This window comes from Symphalangus syndactylus, chromosome 18, assembly GCF_028878055.3.
Source record: "Symphalangus syndactylus isolate Jambi chromosome 18, NHGRI_mSymSyn1-v2.1_pri, whole genome shotgun sequence".
Classification (NCBI taxonomy): Eukaryota; Metazoa; Chordata; class Mammalia; order Primates; family Hylobatidae; genus Symphalangus; species Symphalangus syndactylus.
Genome location: NC_072440.2, coordinates 17,052,017 through 17,067,750, shown reverse-complemented (window position 1 = coordinate 17,067,750; position 15,734 = coordinate 17,052,017). Strand labels below are relative to the sequence as shown.

General features: G+C 50.7%; 1 long non-coding RNA gene across 1 annotated transcript; it reads right to left on the bottom strand.

Annotated features, from left to right (window-relative positions):
- On the bottom strand, window positions 1-14,497 carry LOC134733496 (uncharacterized). Its single transcript, XR_010117038.1, has 3 exons — window positions 14,110-14,497; window positions 3,021-3,128; window positions 1-253 (listed from the first exon to the last, which is right to left on the bottom strand). It is a non-coding gene; the product is annotated as an uncharacterized lncRNA (long non-coding RNA).
- Window positions 14,498-15,734: the final 1,237 nt, after the last annotated feature.

Below are 15,734 nucleotides of genomic sequence, written 5' to 3'. Positions count from 1 at the left end.
GTGGTGGCAGGTGCCTGTAATCCCAGCTACTCGGGAGGCTGAGGCAGGAGAATCATTTGAAGCCAGGAGGCGGAGGTTGCAGTGAGCAGAGATTACGCCACTGCACTCCAGCTTGGGTAACAGAGCAAGACTCTGTTTCAAAAAAAAAAAAAAAAGAAAGTTTGTTTTGCCAAGGTTAAGGAGGCACCCATGACACAGGAGGTCCTGACGAAATGTGCCCAAGGTGGTCAGGGCACAGCTTGGTTTCATGTACCTATGGGAGACATGAGACGTCAGTCAACATGTGTAAGCTGTACATTGGTTCAGTCCAGAAAGGTGGCACAACTCAAAATGGTGGCTTCCAGGTCATAGGTAAATAAGAGACAAAATGTTGGCCAGATGGCTCATACCTGTAATCCCAGCATTTTGGGAGGCCAGGGCAGGCAGATCATGAGGTCAGGAGTTCGAGGCCAGCCTGGCCAATATGGCGAAACCTTGTTTCTACTAAAAATACAAAAATTAGCCAGGCGTGGTGGCGGGCACCTGTAATCCCAGCTACTTGGGAGGCTGAGGCAGGAGAATTGCTTGAACCCTGGAGATGGAGGTTGCAGTGAGCTGAGATCGCACCATTGCATTCCAGCCTGGGGGACAAGAGCAAGACTCCGTCTCAAGAAAAAAAAACAAAAACAAAAACAAAACAACAACTACAAAAACATAGGCTCAGTTGGGCGCTGTGGCTCAGGTCTGTAATCCCAGCACTTTGGGAGGCCGAGGTGGGCAGATTACGTGTGGTCGGGAGCTCAAGACCAGCCTGGCCGACATGGTGAAATCCCGTCTCTATTAAAAATACAAAAATGGTCAGGTGCAGTGGCTCAGGCTGGTAGTCCTAGCACTTTGGGAGGCTGAGGCAGGAGAATCACTTGAACTCGGGAGGCGGAGGTTGTAGTGAGCCGAGATCAAGCCACTGCACCACTCCAGCCTGGACGACAGAGCGAGACTCCGTCAAAAATAAAAAAATAAAATAAAAAAATAAAGAACAAACGAATGAACACAGGCTCTGGTGTGAGACGGGCCTGGGTTCCAATCCCAGCCCTCCTACCCTCTAGCTGTGTGGCCTTGGGCACAGCACGCTGCTGGAGTCTCTTTCCCCATCGGCAGTGTGGAGATCATGATACCTATTCCTTTGGATCTCAGTTCCCTCCCGCACGGAGGGAGCACTGCACAGGGCTGTGTTAAGGCATCCTCACAGTGGAAAACAAATATTACTTGACAGAAATAGAAAGGAACCATAAAGATAAGCATGACAGAAATAATGTAATTCAATTCTAGCCAGACCCCAGTCTATTGCTGGCCAGAGGACTAAGCCTGGGCCTTCTCTTCCCCGGGTCTAAAGGCTGGAAAGAGACTTGCAAAGGCAAGAATTTTCAAGGCCCAGCCCCAGGCCATACCTACACCATGGGGGTGGGAAAGCCTTGCTTGGTGAACCCGGAAGTCCCTGATGCAGGGCTTGCTGGGCTTGTGGCCTAAGGGCTCCCCGGCCCCCTGCGGCTCGGCCAGGTCACCCCCCCAGGTACGTCCATCTGGGTAGATTAGGACCTCGTCACTGTGGGTTCTTGGCCAGTTTTTGGAGTCTGGTTAGCAGAAAGCCAGTCCTGTGGCCACCTAATGCTGAGAATGCTGGCACAGAAGACCCAACCACAGCGTCCCCATCCCCCAGAGCCCTGACATGTCTGAACACTCTCCCTCTGCCCCCACGGAAGCCGTCTGCTGTTCACTCACTCCACGCCCTGCACAGAGACTGCCCTGGAGACCATTCAGGGCCTGCCCTCAGGGAGCTGAAGATCCTGGGACTCAGGCCCAGAAGCAGTGATGATAGGACAGATGGGCAGTGGGGGCAACAAGGAGGGAGCACCCCATGAGGCCACTGGGCCAGGTTCAGAGAGAAGACAGCGTCCAAGGAGGAGTTCCAGAGATGGAAGAGGCGAGGTGGGCATGGCTGGGGCCTGGCTGGCCAGCTGAGATGCCAGCAAAGTTGGGATGCTAGGCCGTCCAGGGCTAAAGCTGGCATGGGTTGGGGAGACGAGCCAAAGATGGTACCTAGGTGGTGGTCTGCCCAGGCCTGGGTGGGTGTGGAGGAGGTGTAGGTGGAGAAGGCTGTGAGTTTGGCTCTGGGAGGCAGGAGGGGGCCGTGGGGCCCTTAGAGAAGACATCCAGGCTGGCCAGGCCAGAGGTCTCTCTGCAGAGCTCTGACCACAGCCTCCTTAGCCAGCGGCAGCCCTGGTCTCCTTGCTGCAAGAGCGGCCAGAGGCCACCAGCGCCCTCAGGTGGTTAATTTGAGAATGACTGAAAACACTGAAAAAGGAGAAAGGAGCTCCTACTTCCCGGATAGGGGGCTGAAGTCACCTTGCCAGGCAGCCTCTGACAACTTAGTGGAATCTGGCTTCCAGCCCTTACCTGCTCCAGGACCTCGGGATTTAGGCCAGGTGCAGCAATTTGGGAGGCCGAGGTGTGAGGATCGCTTGAGCTCAGGAGTTCGAGTCCAGCCTGGGCAACATAGTGAGACCCCATCTCAACAAAAATTCAAGAAAAATTAGCCAGGGGTGGTGTCGCATGCCTGTAGTCTCAGCTACTTGTGAGGCTGAGGTAGGAGGATCTCTTGAGCCTAGGAGTTGGAGGCTGCAGGGAGCTATGATCTCACCACGGCACTCCAGCCTGGGCAACAGAGCAAGACCCTGTTTCAAAAAATAATAATCATAAAATAAAATGGGGTTCAATCCTAGAAGGACCTCAGATGATTGTAGGTGCCTCCCCATCCCCTACACCATTTGTTTTTCACTGGCATGGCCAACTGGTGACAGGATAACACAGCCACACGGTGACCTATACGATCTCAGAAGCTGGATGCAGTGGCTCGCGCCTGTAATCTCAGCTTTAGGAGGCCTAGGTGGAAGGATCACTTGAGCCCAGGAGTTTGAGGCCAGGCTGGCGATATAGACCCCATGTCTAAACATAAAAAAGTAGCCAGGCATGGTGGCACATACCTTCGGTCCCAGCTACTGAGGCAGGAGGATCCCTTGAGCCCAGAAGGCAGAGGCTGCAGTGAGCCATGACTGCGCCAATGTTCTCAGCCTGGGTGATGCAGTGAGACCCTGTTTCAAAAAAGACAAAAAACAAAACCCCCAAAGTTAAACTATAAATTAAGTTCCTCCCCAAGTTAGTTCAGCCTACACCCAGGAATGAACAATGACACCTTGGAGGTTAGAGGCAAAATGGAGTCGGTTAGGTCAGATCTCTTTCTCTGTTATAATTTTCTCACTGTTACAATTTTTGCAAAAGCCGTTTCATTTTCTTTTCTTTTTTTCTTTTCCTTTTTTTTTTTTTTGAGACAGAGTCTCGCTCTGTCGCCCGGGCTGGAGTACAGTGGCGCAATCTCGGCTCACTGCAAGCTCCGCCTCCCAGGTTCCCGCCATTCTCCTGCCTCAGCCTCTCCAAGTAGCTGGGACTACAGGCGCCCGCCACCACGCCCGGCTAATTTTTTTTTGTATTTTTATTAGAGACGGGGTCTCACCGTGGTCTCGATCTCCTGACCTCGTGATCCGCCCGCCTCGGCCTCCCAAAGTGCTGGGATTACAAGCGTGAGCCACCGCGCCTGGCCTTTTTTTTTTTTTTGAGATGGAGTTTTGCTCTTGTTGCCCAGGCTGGAGCGAAATGATGTGATCTCGGCTCACTACAACCTCCGCCTCCTGGGTTCAATGGATTCTCCTGCCTCAGCCTCCCAAGTAAATGGGATTACAGGCACATGCCACCATGCCCAGCTAATTTTTGTATTTTTAGTAGAGACGGGATTTCACCATGTTGGCCAGGCTGGTCTCAAACTCCTGACCTCAGGTGATCCACCCACCTTGGCCACCCGAAGTGCTGGGATTATAGGCATGAGCCACCATGCCCAGCCTCAACCGTTTCAGTTTCATCTGAGCCCAGACGCACTAGAACCTGGCCTCCCGTCATGCCCACCTTAGATCCACCCCTTTGCAACCATGCCTCCACCCTGAGGCCGTATATGCTCATCTCTCTTCCATCAAGCCTGGTTTGAGGGCTTCTCCTTGCCACCCCCTTGAGATTGCAGCAGGGTGCTTCTGGAGCAGCAAGCCACATACTCGGGAGCCTGGATGAGTCCTGCCTCCCCTACCCCAATAGTCCTGTTGCCCTTAATAAATCTTGGCCAGAGAGACGGTAGATATAAAGACCTTGCCAGCCAGGCGCAGTGGCTCACGCGCATAATCTCAGCACTTTGGGAGGCCAAGGTGAGTGGTTCACCTGAGTCAGGAGTTCAAGACTAGCCTGGCCAATATGGTGAAACCGCATATCTACTAAAAATACAAAAATTAGCCGGGCACCGTGGTGCGTGCCTGTAGTCCCAGCTACTTGAGAGGCTGAGGCAGGAGAATCACTTGAACCCAGTAGGCAGAGGTTGCAGTGAGCCAAGATCGAGCCACTACCTGCATTCCAGCCTGGGCAACAGAGACTCCATCTCGAAAAAAAAAAAAAAATGCTTGGCGCGGTGGCTCACGCCTGTAATCCCAGCACTTTGGGAGGCTGAGGCAGGTGGATCACTTGAGGTCAGGAGTTCAAGACGAACCTGGCCAACATAGTGAAACCTTGCCTCTACTAAAAATATAAAAATTAGCTGAGTGTGGTGGTGTGTACCTGTAATCCCAGCTACTCGGGAAGCTGACGCAGGAGAATTGCTTGAACCCAGGAGTCCTAGGTTGCAGTGAGCCGAGATCATATCACTGTACTCCAGCCTGGGTGACAGAGCAAGACTCCGTCTCCAAAAAAAAAAAAAGAAAAGAAAGACCTTGCCAAGCATCAAGCATCTAGAATTTTTTTCTTCCACTTTTCCTCTGAGAGCAGAGCAGGTTAATGGTGCTTCTCTGTGTCCCCACCACAGACTTGTGTGTCCAGGGTCTCCAGGATGCTCCCCTGGGTGTCCCCAGCCATCTCTGACTCTGCCTGCCCACGTTTCTGCCACTGGAAACACTCAAATACATCATAAGGTTTCCTTTTGAAGGAGTAATATATTCACATCGTAAAGAAATCCCAATAGGCCGGGTCCTGTGGCTCACGCCTCTACTCCCAGCACTTTCAGAAGCCAAGATGGAGCGATCACTTGAGCTCAGGAGTTCAACACCAGCCTGGGCAACATAGCAAGACCCCGTCTCCATTAAAAAGAAAGAAAGAAAGAAAGAAACCCCAACAGTCCAGAAGGCTACACAATTTGTTTTCCTCTCTCTTTCCCTTTGCCTTGAGTGGACTCCATTGGCCAAATCAGGGACACCTGAGCTTCCAAATAAATACTAGTGACACATTATAACCTGTTGAACAAAATGAGGAGAGATCCATTTGTCCATATGGACATAAATGAATTAATACATTGGAAGTGTAACCAGGAATGAGATGTTTATATAGTCTCAAAGTAACTGCCTACAAAATACCTATTGATTACAGAAGGGACGAGAGTAACTTCATAGTGGAGAGGCCTGGCAGATGCCACCTTAACCAAGTGATCCCGGTGACCATCAGCAGCAACAGGACAAATTGAAATCATGCTACCTGCTAAGACGCAATCAGAATGTACCATCCCTTCTGAGATCTCCCTGCCAAGTTGCATAACCTGGATCGAATCATCAGGAAATGCCAGACAAACCTGAACTGAGGGATATTCTGCCACAGAGGTTGGCCAGGTAGTAAATGTTTTAGGCTTTGTGGGCCACATGGTTTTGTTTGTTTGTTTTTTCAGAGATGGGGTCTTGCTCCATTGCCCAGTCTGGAGTGCAGTGGTGCCATCATAGCTCACTGCAGCCCCGACCTCCCAGGAGAATCAAGTGATTCTCCTGCCTCAGCCTCCTGAGTAGCTAGAACCATAGGTGTGTGCTACCATGCCTGGAAAATCTTTTTTATTTTTTATTTTATTAATTAATGTATTTATTTTGAGATGGAGTCTCGCTGTCTGGTCTAGGCTGGAGTGCAGTGGCGCAATCTTGGCTCACTGCAACCTCTGCCTCCCAGGTTCAAGCAATTCTCCTGCCTCAGCCTCCCGAGTAGCTGAGATTACAGGCGTGCACCACCATGCCCAGCTAATTTTTGCATTTTTAGTAGAGACGGGGTTTCACCATGTTGGCCAGGCTGGTCTCGAACTCCTGACCTCAGGTGATCCACCCACCTTGGCCTCCCAAAGTGCTGGGATTACAGGTATGAGCCACCCCATCCAGCCTTTTTTTTATTTTTTGTAGAGACAGTCTCACTATGTTGCCCAGGCTGGTCTTGAACTCCTGGCCTCAAGCAATCCTCTTGCCTTGGCCTCCCGAAGTGCTGGGATTACAGGTATGAGCCACTGCACGCAGCCACGCCATATAGTTTCTGATGAAACTACTCAGTTCTGCCAAACAAAACCAAACAGCTATAGACCAAATGTAAACACATGAACTTGGCTGTGTTCTGACTGAACTTCACTCATAAGTCACAAATGGGTCACTATGTCAAAAGACAAAATTTCAACAAAATTAGTTTGAAGAGCTAATTGGTTTGTTTTTTTTTTTTTTTTTTTTGAGAGAGAGAGATGAGGTCTTGCTATGTTGCCCAGGCTGGAGTGCAGTGGCTGTTCCTAGGTGCGATCATAGCACACTACAACCCTGAACTCTTGAGCTCAGATAAACTGGGCATCTTTTGGTTGGTTGGTGTGAATCTTCTATTTTTTTGGACAACTGGCCCATTTCAAAGTTTGGCTTGATTATGTGGCACCTAGCACAAGTGATTCAATTCCAGTTTGGTCTGGTCTGTTGGGGCCTAGGGCAAGAGCTCTGTCCAAAATAATGGCCAATTTGGGCCGGGCACAGTGGCTCATGCCTGTAATCCCAGCACTTTGGGAGGCTAAGGCAGGCGATCACCTGAGGTCATGAGTTCGAGACCAGCCTGACCAAAATGGTGAAACCCTGGTTTCTACTAAAAATACAAAAAATTAGCCAGGCATGGTGGCAAGTGCCTGTAATCCCAGCTAATCGGGAGGCTGAGGCAGCAGAATTGCCTGAACCCGGGAGGCGGAGGTTGCAGTGAGCCAAGATCACACCACTGCACTCCAGCCTGAACCAAACAGCGAGACTCCATCTCAAATAAAAAAAAAAAATTACGGCCAATTGAACTTGATGTATAGATCATTGATGGGTCAATATTAACTCCTGATTGTGCTTTTGTGGAGAATATCTTTGTAGGAAATGTTTGGGGTTGATGTTTCAACTTAAGCTCACATGGTTCCCAGGGGGAAAAAGTTCTTTGTACTTCAGGAAATTGATTGAAACGAAAAAGATTATGAGGGGAGGAGCGAGTCTTCTCTGCTCCCCTCTCCAGGGGTGCATGTTCCACCCATGAATGGTAGCATGCCGGGCCCACTTTACCTGTGAGGAAGTCCTCTCTGTTTTACCCTGTAAGGAAGGTCAGATGGAAACGACCAGTCTGCTTTTCGTTCCTTACTTCTGCTTTCTTCAGCCCTTGCGCTCCCTCACTTCCCTGTACTGGGCAGGCTCTCTAGACCGTGGCACTGCCCTGTCCTTGTTTTAGCCACCTCCTGTCCCATTTTACTATTAGAGCCTCACTTGTTTAACACGATTTGGTGAACATTCTAGCTATTTCCTGTGTGGCTTTGAAGGAAATAAAAATAGTTTACTCCCAAAAAATATATATATATTTTTTTCTTTCGTGAAACGGAGTCTCACTCTGTTGCCCAGGCCAGATTGCAGTGGCCTGATCTTGGCTCACTGCAAGCTCTGCCTCCCAGGTTCACGCCATTCTCCTGCCTCAGCCTCCCGAGTAGCTGGGACTACAGGCGCCCGCCACCACGCCTGGCTAATTTTTTGTATTTTTTGTAGAGATGGGGTTTCACCGCATTAGCCAGGATGGTCTCAATCTCCTGACCTCATGATCTGCCTGCCTCGGCCTCCCAAAGTGCTGGGATTACAGGCGTGAGCCACAGCGCCCGGCCTTTTATTTTTCTTTTCTTTTCTTTTTTTTTTTTTTTGAGACAGGGTCTTGCCCTGTTGTCCAAGCTGGAGTACAGTGGTGTGATCACAACTCACTGCAGCCTTGACCTCGTACGCTCAAGTGGGCCTCGCCTCAGGAGCAGGTGGGAGTACAGGTGCATGCCACTACTCCGAGCTAATTTTAAAATTTTTTATTTTATTTTTATTTTTTTGAGACAGAGTTTTGCTCTTGTTGCCCAGGCTGGAGTGCAATGGCACGATCTCGGCTCACCGCAACCTCCGCCTCCCGGGTTCAAGCGATTCTCCTGCCTCAGCCCCCCGAGAAGCTGGGATTACAGGCACGCACCACCACGCCCGGCTAATTTTGTATTTTTAGTAGAGATGAGGTTTCTCCATGTTAGTCAGGCTGGTCTCGAACTCCCAACCTCAGGTGATCCGCCCACCTCGGCCTCCCAAAGTGCTGGGATTACAGGCGTGAGCCACTGCGCCCGGCCTAATTTTAAAATTTTTTGTAGACACAGGGTCTCATCGTATTGCCCACTCTGGTCTCAAACTCTAGGGCTCAAGTGATCCCTCAGCCTCCCAAAGTGCTGGGATTACAGGAGTGAACCATGCACCCAGCCGGGGTTGTCGTTTAACTCTGCTTACAGCATAGCAGAATGCAGGAGGTGAGACCCCTGTGGTCAAAGCTGCCTGAGTGCCCCCTTGGCCAGTCCCAACTCCTAGAAGCCATCAAAGGGGTCTGTGTTATCTAAGGATCATTGCTCTTTATTTTTATTTATTTTTCTTTTTTCTACTGGCGTCCCATTGTTCTTTAAAAGAAAAAACAAGTTTATTAATCTTGCAGGCAGCCTGCCAGGGTTGCAGGGGGTGGTTAGGACAGGAAGACAATGAATTATTAGTGACTACTGCTTATGGAAATGACTGCCTGCATGCAACCATGTGAAGGAGAGGAAAAGGTCAGAGAGAAAGGAAAACGTCTTACCAAAAGTCAGGCCCCTGCCATAATTTTTTTTTGAGGCGAGGGGACTTAGTCTCACTGTCACCCAGGCTGGGGTGCAGTGGCATGATCTCTGCTCACTGCAACCTCCGCCTCCCGGGCTCAAGCGATTCTCCTGCCTCAGCCTCCCAAGTAGCTGGAAATACAGGCATGTGCCACCACACCTAGCTAATTTTTGTATTTTTAGTATAGACGGGGTTTTGCTATGTTGGCCGGGCTGGTCTGGAACTCCTGACCTCAGGTGATCCTGACCTCAAGTATCCAGCACTTTGGCTTGGCCTCCCAAAGTGCTAGGATTATAGGCGTAAGCCACAGCACCTGGCCCCCTTTCTTCATTTTAATCTAAAAATCATTTCCAGGGGTAGAGATTTAAAATGCTAATGCTACACATGATGTATGAAGAAGTATGTTGAACGACCACGCAAGAGCTAGACAATCCCTTCCCATAGATGCCCTGACATAATCCTTCCTATAGAAAGACACTATAAGCCAGAAGTATCTGAGACAGGTCTCAGTCAATTTAGAAAGTTTATTTTGCAAAGGTTAAGGACTTGTGCTTGAGCTTCAATATTTAAAGGGGAAAGGGTGGATATTGAGGGAAGAGGAAGAAATTTTAAAAGTGTGTGGGTAGATAAGAAACAAATAGGCCGGGCGCGGTGGCTCACGCTTGTAATCCCAGCACTTTGGGAGGCCGAGGCGGGCGGATCACGAGGTCAGGAGATCGAGACCACAGTGAAACCCCGTCTCTACTAAAAAATACAAAAAAAAATTAGCCGGGCGTGGTGGCGGGCGCCTGTAGTCCCAGCTACTCAGAGAGGCTGAGGCAGGAGAATGGCGTTAACCCGGGAGGTGGAGCTTGCAGTGAGCCGAGATTGCGCCACTGCACTCCAGCCTGGATGACAGAGCGAGACTCCGTCTCAAAAAAAAAAAAAAAAAAAAAAAAAAAGAAACAAATAGTTGCATCCTTTTGAGTCTGATCAGCCTTTCACTGAATACACAATTTCCATGTGGGAGTGGGGTAGAGGAGTAGTCACTGATGCCTTAGTCTGGCTCAGTGGATCTGCATTTTACATTAGCTATAGCATAAACAGTGGGGCAGAGGAAGCAATCAGATAGGCATTTGTCTCAGGTGAGCAGAGGGTTGACTTTGAGTTCTGTGCTTTGTCCCACACCTGTGAAGATCAGCTATCAATTTACATTGCCAGGGTGAAATTCAACAAAATTATTTTAAGGTAAAGATCTTGGGGCCTACATGTAATTTCCCTGTGGGCAAATTGTGAGGCAGGTATGTAGGTTTTTTTTTTTTTAAATATCTGTAGCTATCTTATTTAAGAATAATATGGGCTGTGCAAGGTGACTCATGCCTGTAATCCCAGCACTTTGGGAGGCTGAGGCAGGAGGATCACGAGGCCAGGAGTTCTAGACCAGCCTGGCCAATATGGTGAAATCCCGTCGCTGCTAAAAATACAAAAATTAGCCGAGTGTGATGGGGCACGCCTATAGTCCCAGCTACTCAGGAGGCTGAGGCAGAACAATTGCTTGAAACTGGGAGGCGGAGGTTGCAGTGAGCCTAGATTGCACCACTGTACTCCAGCCTGGGTGACAGAGAGAGACTGCATCTCAGAAAACAAAAACAAACAACAAAAACAGAATAAAATGGGAGGCAGGTTTGCCTGATGCAGTTCCTAGCTTGGCTTTTCCCTTTGGCTTAGTGATTTTAAGGGTCTTGAGACTCCTCTCCTCCCCTCTCCTCTCCTCTCCTCCCCTCCCCTCCCCTGTCCTTTCTTTTCTTTTCTTACTTTAATTTTTTGAGACAGAGTCTTGTTCTGTCACCCAGGCTGGAGAGCAATGGTGTGATCTCTGCTCACTGCAACCTCCACCTCCTGGGTTCAAGTGATTCTCCTGCCTCAGCCTCCCGAGTAGCTGGGATTACAGGTGTGCGCCACCACGCCTGGCTAATTTTTTGTATTTTTAGCAGAGACAGGGTTTCACCATGTTGGCCAAGCTGGTCTCAAACTCCTGACCTCAGGTGATCTGCCTGCCTCAGCTCCCCAAAGTGTTGGGATTACAGGTGTGAGCCACCGTGCCTGGCCCTATTCTCCTTTCACAACCCTATGAAACAGGAGTCCCCAAACCCCAGGCCATGGACTGATACCAGTTTATGGCCTTTAGGAACTGGACTGCACAGCAAGAGGTGAGTGGGGGGCGAGTAAGTAAAGCTTCATCTGTATTTATAGCCGCTCCCCACTGCTTGCATTACCATCTGAGCTCGCCTTCTGTCGGATCAGCAGCAGCATTAGATTCTCATAGGAGAATCCTATCGTGAACCCTATTGTGAACGGTGCATGTGAGGGATCTAGGTTCCATACTCTTTATGAGAATCTAATGCCTGATGATCTGTCACTGTCTCCCATCACCCCCAAATGGGGCCATCTAGTTGCAGGAAAACAAGCTCAGGAGTCCCACCGATTCTACATGATGGTGAGTTGTATAATTATTTCATTATATATTACAATGTAATAATAATAGAAATAAAGTGCAAATAAATGTCATGTGCTTGAATCATCCTGAAACCACCCCCTCAGCGCCCCCATCCGTGGAAATGTTGTTTTCCACAAAACTGGTCCCTGGTGCCAAAAAGGCTGGGGACCACTGCTATAAAACTCACCCACACAACACCCCTGGGGAGCAGCCCGTTCCTTTTCCTTTCTCAATGCTGGCTTCCTTGTGCACAAACTAAAATAAACTTTCTTTTTGCTGCTATGTCTGGTGATCTCTCTTGATTTCTATCCTGGAAGATTACAAGAACCCAGTGTGCTGGTAACACTTCTGACTATTCAGCTGTAAGTTGGAGTTCCCAAGACTCCCCACTTAACGTTTGATTAATTTGGTAGCATGGCTCACAGAACTCAGAGAAACACTAACATTTACAGGTTTATCATAAAGGATATTCAGGGGCCGAGTGTGATGGCTCATGCCTGTAATCCCAGCACTCTGGGAGGCTGAGGCAGGTGGATTGCTTGAGCTCAGGAGTTCAAGTCCAGCCTAGGCAACATGGCAAAGCCCCATCTCTACCAAAAATACAAAAAATTAGCTGGGCATAGTGGTGTGTACCTGTAGTCCCAGCTACTTGAGAGGCTGAGACAGGAGGACCACTTGAGCCTGGGAGGTGGAGGTTGCAGTGATCCAAGATGGTGCCACTGCACTCCAGCCTGGGCGACAGACTGAGACCCCATCTCAAAAATAAAATAAAATAAAATAGGCCGGGCACAGTGGCTCACGCTTGTAATCCCAGCACTTTGGGAGGCCGAGGTGGGCAGATCACGAGGTCAGGAGATCGAGACCACGGTGAAACCCCGTCTCTACTAAAAATACAAAAAATTAGCCGGGCATGGTGGCGGGCGCCTGTAGTCCCAGCTACTGGGAGATGCTGAGGCAGGAGAATGGCGTGAACCCGGGAGGCAGAGCTTGCAGCAAGCCGAGATTGCGCCACTGCACTCCAGCCTGGGCGACAGAGCGAGACTCCGTCTCAAAAAAAAAAAAAAATAAATAAAAATAAAATAAAATAAAATAAAAGGATATTCAGAAGGATACAGAAGAACAACTAGATGGAAGAGATCCATAGGGCAAGGGAAGGGGAAGTGCGTGGCACCTCCATGGGCTCTCCAGGCATACCACCCTCCAGGCACCAGCAAGTGTTCAGCTGTCCAGAAGCTCTCCCAACCCCATCCATTATTTCTTTCTTTTTTTTCTTTTCTTTTCTTTTTTTCTTTTTTAAGACGGAGTCTTGCTCTTGTTGCCCAGGCTGGGGTGCAATGGCGTGATTTTGGCTCACTGCAACCTCTGCCTCCTGGGTTCAAGTGATTCACCTGCCTCAGCCTCCCGAGTAGCTGGAATTACAGGTGCCTGCCACCACGTCCAGCTAATTTTTGTATTTTTAGTAGCGACGGGTTTCATCATGTTGGCCAGGCTGGTCTCGAACTCCTGACCTCATGCGATCCGCCCGCCTTGGCCTCCCAAAGTGCTAGGATTACAGGCATGAGCCACTGCGCCTGGCCTATTTATTTCTATATATTTTTATTTATTATATTTAATAATATATATTATTAATTTACATATTTTTAAATTTATTTTTTTGGCTGGGTGCAGTGGTACACGCCTGTAATCCCACCACTTTGGGAGGCCGAGGCGGGTGTATCCCCTGAGGTCAGGAGTTCGAGACCAGCCTGACCAACATAACGAAATCCCATCTCTACTAAAAATACAAAATTAGCTGGATGTGGTGGTGCACGCCTGTAATCCCAGCTACTCAGGAGGCTGAGGCAGGTGAATTGCTTGAACTCAGGAGGCAGAGGTTGTAGTGAGCAGAGATCGCATCACTGTACTCCAGCCTGGGCAACAAGAGCGAAGCTCTGTCTCAGAAAAAAAATTATTTATTTTTAAAAATTGAATTAACTTGGCTGGGTGTGGTGGCTCACCCCTGTAATCCCAGCACTTTGGGAGGCCGAGGGGGGGAGGATCACCTGAGATCAGGAGTTCGAGACCAGCCTGGCCAACATGGTGAAATCCCTGTCTCTACTAAAAATACAAAAATTAGCCTGGAGTGGCGGCGCATGCCTATAATCCCAGATTGCTTGAACCCGGGAGGCGGAGGCTACAGGGAGTGGAGATTATGCCACTGCACTCCAGCCTGGGCAGCAGAGCCAGACTGTCTCAAAAAAAAAAAAAAAAAAAAGAGTACTATTATTATCTGAAGATGAAGAAAATTGGTTCTGTCCAACCAATGCAGAATAGACCTCAGTCCAGAAAGACACCTAAGTGTAAAAGGGGGCATTTGCAGTTGAGGAGGACGGGCTGGGTGCAGTGACCCGGTCTGTAATCCCAGCAATTTGGGTGCGCTTGATGTCAGGTTCCAGCCTCCAGGGGGGCGCGCCCGAGCCAGGAAAAGGCTCCCGGCGCCGGGGCGCGGGTCCAGCGGGCTGCGTCCGAAATCTCCACTCCCACCGGCTTTGGCTGGGGGTTCTGCTGCTGCTCTGCGCCAACCTAGCCCCAAATCCTGCCTCCTCTACCCCTTCCTTGGACCCAGCCCGTGCCTACCTTAGGTCCCGGCAGCCTGGGAGGGGTGCGCCTCTTGGGGCTCATCCCCCACAACCTCCACGCTCTGGAGATGTTCAGGTTCCTTCGCGTCCGTGTCCCCGAGCCCCGCGCCGCTACGGGGAGCCCTGCAGACGCCTCGATGGGGAAGAGAGGCCGCGGTCCCCGGGTTGGGTGCTGCCCCTCGGGCTCCGCGGAGAGCGGCCGAGAGAGCGGGAGCCCGGGCCGGGCCGGGCCCGGGTGGACTGTCGTGGGGGCTGCCGGGGAGGCCCGGGAGCGGGAGGAGGTGACGTCGGAGATTCTTACGCGGAGCCGGGGGCGGGATGGGGGCCCTACCTTGTCCAGGCGCCCTCTGGATCCCGGGCTGCCTCGAGGAGGCGGAAGCCCCACTGGGCCCTGGGCGGCGCCCTCCCCTCCCTTGCCCTCGTGGGGTTACTCCCCGCAGAGCTCCCAGCTGGTCCCCCAGGACTCCAGCGCCCCAGGGGTGGGGGTGAGGGGAGGGGGATGTGAAGCTCCTGAATGGAGGCCGAGAGGGCAGCGGGGCAGGGGATGCCCAGCGCCTTGAGGGCACATCCCAGGGTGTCCAGGGCAAAAACAGTTCCCGCTCATGGGCTCAGAGAGGTCACGCCTGCCCCTGCCGAGGGCAGAGCCTGTCACAAAGAAAACGGCACGCTCTGGAAGTTTCTTCCATCCCTTTCCACCTCCTTCAAAACAGACTCCGCGTCCTTTTGGCCGGGCTCGGTGGCTCACGCCTGTAATCCCAGCACTCTGGGAGGCTGGGGCAGGCAGATCACGAGGTCAAGAGATCGAGACCATCCTGGCCAACATGGTGAAACCCTGTCTCTACTAAAACTACAAAAACTAACTGGGCATGGTGGCGCACGCCTGTAGTCCCAGCTACTCGGGAGGCTGAGGCAGGAGAATCGCTTGAACCCTGGAAGCGGAGGTTGCAGTCGACTGAGATGGTGCCACTGCACTTCAGCCAGGTGACAGAGCGAGACTCCGTCTCAAAAAAAAAAAAAAAAAAAGGAAAGGAAAGACAGGAGCTCCTCCCCTTCTTCTATAATTACAAACTTTTTTTTTTTTGTTTTTGTTTTTGTTTTTGTTTTTGAGACAGAGTCCCGCTGTGTCCCCCAGGCTGGAATGCAGTGGCGCGATCTCAGCTCACTGCAAGCTCCGTCTCCTGGGTTCACGCCATTCTCCTGCCTCAGCCTCCCGAGTAGCTGGGACTACAGGCTCCCGCCAACATGCCCGGCTAATTTTTTGTATTTTTAGTAGAAACGGGGTTTCACCGTGTTAGCCAAGATGGTCTCGATCTCCTGACCTCGTGATCCGCCCGTCTCGGCCTCCCAAAGTGCTGGGATTACAGGCGTGAGCCACCGCGCCCGGCTCAAACTTTTTTTTTTTTAGACGGAGTCTTTCTCTGTTGCCCAGGCTGGAGTGCAGTGGCACCATCTTGGCTCAGTGCAACCTCTGCCTCCTGGGTTCAAGCGATTCTCCTGCCTCAGCTTCCCGAGTAGCTGAGATTACAGGCGCCCGCTACCATGCCCCGGCTAACTTTTGTATTTTTAGTAGAGACAGGGTTTCACCATGTTGGTCAGGCTGGTCTTGGTCTCCTGACCTCAGGT